Source organism: Chlorocebus sabaeus, chromosome 11 (genome assembly GCF_047675955.1).
Source record: "Chlorocebus sabaeus isolate Y175 chromosome 11, mChlSab1.0.hap1, whole genome shotgun sequence".
NCBI lineage: Eukaryota > Metazoa > Chordata > Mammalia > Primates > Cercopithecidae > Chlorocebus > Chlorocebus sabaeus.
In genome coordinates, this window is record NC_132914.1 from 26,013,549 (window position 1) to 26,019,548 (window position 6,000).

General features: G+C 48.9%; 1 protein-coding gene across 5 annotated transcripts in view; it reads right to left on the reverse strand.

Moving 5' to 3' along the window:
* The window catches only part of KRAS (KRAS proto-oncogene, GTPase), a 47,504-nt gene extending 45,940 nt beyond the window's left edge, over window positions 1-1,564 (reverse strand). The window contains exon 1 of one of the 5 annotated variants that reach the window (XM_007967964.3): window positions 1,253-1,564. The gene's annotated coding sequence lies outside the window, so the exon portion shown is untranslated. The remainder of the gene's footprint in view (window positions 1-1,252) is intronic. The other 4 variants (XM_007967962.3, XM_007967961.3, XM_037990254.2 and 1 more) reach the window with 4 other exon arrangements.
* Window positions 1,565-6,000: the final 4,436 nt, after the last annotated feature.

Here is a 6,000-nt window from a genome sequence, read left to right on the forward strand (position 1 = left end):
TGAACCCTGGAGGCGGAGGTTTTAGTGAGCCGAGACCACGCCATTGCACTCCAGCCTGGGCGACAGAGCGAGACTCCATCTCAAAAAAATAAAAAATAAAAAAGGAGATGCACATGTTTAAGTCTATTTCAGGCGGTTAGCTGGTGGATTGCTACAATTCCTCTGTAAGTTTAAAAAATCATGTAAAAAAATCATGTAAGTGCTGTTTTGGAGTACTGTAATAACTCATGAGATGTAGAACACATCTGCAAAATGAGGATATTATAGAAGAAATAAGGGATGAGAGTAATACATAAGAAATAAAGGAAAGGACAAGAACAAGTAAATTAAACTTCAAGTACTATTTTTATTGCTGTCTACACTCAACTAGCAAGAAAAAAGCCTTGCTTCTGCTCTGCGGGTTTTCTTCGGGTTTAACTTGACCAAGCAAAACAGACCTTCTGGGATTAACTTTTTCCTTTTCACTGTAGGTCACAGGTTCTACGTGTAGGGTGTTGGCCACCTGTTCTTCCACCATCTCTACCTCCACCTCCTCCTTTGTGGCCACAGCAATGTCACAGCCCATACATGGGGGAGGGGAGCAGTCAGGAACTCGGAGGCAGATGCATTTTTTTCCAAACACAATAACCTCCAACAGTGGTCTCTAAGCACTTTCCTATGCTCTTCCAAAACGTGACCTCGCCTCTTACTCACACACCCCCTACACACGGAAAAGGACCACTATCCGTCCATCCTGCGCTCGAGGGAGAAGTTTATACCTTCGTCCTAGAGATGCCAAATGCAGCAGGGAAGGCTGGACCGAGGCAGCCGAGTGCTGGGAAGGGAGGCAAGAGGTGCGGGAGCGGGGAGAGGGGGAGGGGAGGCCGGGGCGCAGCGGGAGTAACCTCCACCGCACCCCACCGCCCCGAGGGGCAGCCAGCCCGGCCCGAGTTTCTCCCCAGCAGCCTCCAGCCGCTGCTCTCGGGGAGGAGGAAGGAAGGGGTTCCCCGTCCAGGAAGCAGCACAAGCGGCGACCGCCTCCAGCCTCACCCTCCTCAGCCCCGCACCGCCCATTCCTCACTCCCCGCGCCGCCGCGTCCGCGCGCCTCCCCTTGCAGAGCCCCCTCACCCCGCCCGCCCCGGCCCCGCGCCCGCGCCCCCGCCCGCCCCTCCCGGGACCCCTAATTCATTCACTCGCCGCCGGCCCCGCCCGGCGCCGGCAAAGAGGGTCGGGACCCGGGCAGGGGCCCAGGAGGGGTGGTCCGCCTCGTACCTCTCTCCCGCACCTGGGAGCCGCTGAGCCTCTGGCCCCGCCGCCGCCTTCAGTGCCTGCGCCGCGCTCGCTCCCAGTCCGAAATGGCGGGGGCCGGGAGTACTGGCCGAGCCGCCGCCACCGTCGCCGCCGCCACTGCCGCCGCCGCTGCTGCCTCCGCCGCCGCGGCCGCCGCCTAGGAAAATCGAGCTCCGAGCACACCGATGAGTTCGGGGCCGGGCGGCCGCAGAGGGCAGAGCTATCGATGCTTTCCGCGCTCGATTCCTCTTCAGACGGGCGTACGAGAGGGAGCGGCTGAGGGCGGTGTGGGAAGAGGGAAGAGGGGGAGGCCGCGAGCGCCGGCGGGGAGAAGGAGGGGGCCGGGCCGGGCCGGCGGGGGAGGAGCGGGGGCCGGGCCGGCGGAGGAAGGGGTGGCTGGGGCGGTCTAGGGTGGGGAGCCGGGCCGGCTGGAGAGCGGGTCTGGGCGGCGCCTTGGCGGGAGGAGGGACTGCCGGACCCACGCGGCGGCCCGCCCCCTGCCTCGCCGCAAGGCGGTCCCCGCAGCCGCGGATTCTGACCCTGAGCGGGACCCAACCGCGGAGGGCTGTGCGGACGCCACCGGGGAGACGCCGCGAGCGGCCACGCCACGAGCGGCCCGGCTGACCGGTCTCCACAGAGAAGCTGCGAAGAGCGCCCCGCCACCCTCGGGGTCGGCCTATACTGGCGCGCATCCATTTACTATCATTGACTGCATGTAAATAAACAAGCAGTCACCAAAAGTGGGAGGCGACTTCGGGTACTTAGGGAGACCGGGCGGACGATTTCCCACACCGGGGCTTTCTGATCGCCGCCCCGATTATTATCAGCCTCAGCACTCGGGCTGCGAATTTAGCCCCAGGCCCAAACAAACGCGACAGACCCTTTCAGCGCTAATCTCGGGTAGGAGGTTTGTGATATTTTGCTATCTTTCTTGATATTTTGAACCCATCACAAGGTCTCTAAACAGGGACTTCGCATATACCCATGGCCCCTGAAATCACAAACAAAAGACAACTGTTGTTAAGTAGAGGTGCCCTCGGTAGTTTAGACCCGAGGAGAGTCATTCAAACATTAATTAGAAGACAGATTAATCAGTTAACGTTTGTGGAGTTAAGATATTAAACAATGGGGCAATTAAACATGCTAGCATACCCGGAGTCTGTGTTGATAAACTACCTGGAAAGGTACGTTGGGAGAGACTTGAGGATTGAGGGGTGGAAAACCAACCAACGCCTGTGCCTGATAGGATCGCCCCTCCTCCGAGACTCTACTTTCAGTTCCATTTCTCTAGTCCACATCATAAACCACCAATAAAGCTGAATTTAAATCCGAGCTATTATGTCTGTTAACCAAGGCTTTACATTAACTGTCATCTTTTCTACTCTTGTACGGGCTGTATTCTGCAAGGTTTATTCCAGTCTCCCCCTGCTAGCGCCAGGTGGAAGGGGCAGAAGAGAGAAGTGAAAGGGAAGGGGAGAAAATGTGCCTACTCTATGTTAAGTACAAGCTAAATCTTTTGCACGTATCGTATCATCTTATTTAATCATCACGACAACCTTATGAGGTAAAATGCTTTTTACTGTTTTACAAATGAAGAAACAGATTTAGCGGTTAAAACCTGGGCCCAAGTTCACATCGTTAAAAAGTGGAGTGTCCTTCATGTCAGATCATAGTCACTCTACTCCCAGATCATCAGTGGCCTTCATTCCACTTGACATAAAAGCAAAATTATTTTCAAAAATCCTACATGGCTTTAAATGATTTGATATCCCTTACCCTCTTACTTCCCTGAACTCTCATCCTACTGTCCGTAGGTACACATTGGTTACTGGCTGTTCCTTGAAAATGCCAGGCAGGCTTCTTCCTCAGGGAATACGCACTTGCTACCCCTCTGTCTGGCACCTCATTTAAATCTTTGTTCTAAAGTGTTTTTAAAATGAGATCTTCCCTAAAAAGATCATCTTTGATACTGTAATTTCCCCCTTGTCCCAGATCTATCTGTTTTCCTACATTTTCTCCAGAGCTCTCATCACCTTCAATAATACACTATTTTGTTTTCTTGTCTCTCTCCCACCAGAATGTAAGCTCCATGAGGGCATGGGTTTTGGTCTGTTTTATTTACTGCTAAATTTCCAGCACCTAAGACAGTCTCTGACACAACAAGGCATTCAATAAATATTTATGCAATGTTGAATGAGTGAATCTGTGGACCCTCTGTGGATTGTAAATCCTAATCCATGAACTCTGTGACTCTAAATCCTTACTTAGACAGAGTGTCTTAAACCTCCTGTCAATCTCTGTCTTCATCTTAACAACAATCTGCTTTGAAACTCAGGTCACCTTCTGATAAGCCACATTCTATGCAGCCGAGAGATACTTATCTCGTACATAATAGACACATGGAATTCTTAAATGAATGAATTTGCACTTATGTGTATGCAACTTTGTGGTCACTCAAGCATAAATCACAGATTTATTTTGTGCAACATCAAGTGCATGATAAGTTCTTGTTTCCTCTTACAGCTGCGAATATGATGTTCTTCCTACAGTTGGTGTTCCGTACATCTTAAAAGGACTATAATATTGAAGAGGGGAAAGCTTTATATAGCACTTTAATGCTGATTATGACAATTCTGGCATTAGCAGAAACCTTATCCATCCACATGGTCTCAGTTATCATCTAGGCTCATGATTCGCAAAGCAAATCTGCATCCAACCATTTGTTCCATGCACCCCACACTCCCGTTTTATCTCAGACACTTTCTCTTTCCTTTTCACTTCCAAAGCAATTTATACATATGGTATGTCAGGTCTTTCTGCCGTTCAGTCCTGGGTACTTACTTAGAAGCCAGCACCACCTCCTTGCAACATTCCCTTTCTTTCCTTAACATAGAGGTCTCAAGGGTAAATGCTTTAGGAATCACCTGCCATGCTTACCAAAAATGCAAGTTCCTAGGCCCCTCACCCATATATTGTATTCAGTTGGTCTAAGGTAGATCAGTAATCTTCACTTTTAGCAAATCAAATGATCCTAAACTGGTGGTTCGCTGTGTGCACATTGAGAAACTCTGATGTAGATATTCAAGTTCTTGGCACCCACACTTTCTGCTGTCTTCAGGGGTTCCTCTTTCTCAAGCCTGGTGGCTCCCTTGAACAGTCTCCCTGGCTCTTCCTTCTGTTCCTCTCTCCAAGGACAAGCACAGCGAACCAGACTGTGATCACAATGGGAAAAGGGAGAGGAAATAAAAAGTATAAGCGTGGGGATTCCAGGCCTGCTCTAAGCTAAAGCTGAAGTTTCTACCCTCGACTGTTAGACTGTCCTGGGAAGGTAGCCACGTGTAAAGGTGCACAGGTACTGACCCTTTCTTTCACAAGAAACCCTCTTCTGCAGATAAAATTAAAGCCAGAACAACAGGAGTACCCTTATGTTACCTGGGCTCTTAGAAAATGTATAAAATGCTAGAGCACCATCCAAGCACTGCAAACGCGGAGGATTTACTCTAAGGCAATAAGGACACTTTAGAAAACACTGTCATCAGTCAGAGAGCTGCTGTTCGGTCCGGGAATCAACTGCACTTGTGATCCAGCAGCAGGCTGTGGGGCCCTACTTGTCCCTTCATTAACAAGTATCCGTTGCCTATCACTCTAGTAATTTTGCCATTCTCATAAATCACCATCTGTCCACTGCTTTTTCATGTAGTGTCAGCTTCTACTGCTATCTATGCTTCTAGTGGTCCCTCTCTGTGACTAACATTGAAAGCATTCCAAGAGAGAGGATCTGGCCATGTCTGTCATTCACTGTTCAATAGGAAGGGCCTTTATGGGACCCAATTTTCCTGATTGGTGGCTGGCCTTCTTTATGTCTGGCTAGAAGATTATTGTGTGTGTTTGTGTGCCAACCCTGGGTCCAGACAGTTGCGGCCACCATAGCAGGACGCAGAGCAGGGGAACTTGAGCAGGAGGAGCCATCTGCGATGCTTTCATGGACTATACTTCAGCACAACCTTTTGACTCTGGCAGGAATCTGAACAGATAAATGGGTGCTGCTTAATTCACTTACTCAGCACTTTATCCTTACTAGACACTTACTCATTATACTTTGTATACCTTTTTTTGCAAGTACATTTTCCCGTAACTGTTTTACTAGATGTATATTCTTCCAGTTCCCTGTTTCTTTTAATTCTATGTTTTCATAGTTCTTAGCACATCTGGCTCCTCTGTAAATATTGTTGAAGTGAATTAAATTATAACAAGTTTCAGTCCTCTCTCTTCATAGGCACTTCATTCTCACTGAACCAATTTCCTGGACCGTTTCTAAATGAATATTCTGTTATCATGGCAAACACCTGTCCAAAGCCAAATTCCCCATGTTATTCCCTCTAACGAATTCCCTCTCTCAGTTCCTCCATCTTACCTGAGTAACATAGTCCTCCAGAACATTTAGACTTGAAAACTTAAATTAATTTTTAACCCACTCTTTATTAAAATTAGTCACAGCTCCTTTTAATTATACTTCCTGAGTATTTTCCCATATCTGCCTCTTCTGTATTCCTTCCTTCTCAGGTACATTTCTGGAACAACTTCTTCATTGACTTTCCTACCTCCTGGCTTTCTTTGTCTCAATTCAGGTCTATGATGTTGCCAAATTAACCTTTCTTCCGCATGTCTTTCATCATCATCAAACATTTACTGTGCGCCTGCTACATATAGGCTACGTGTATACTGGGTAT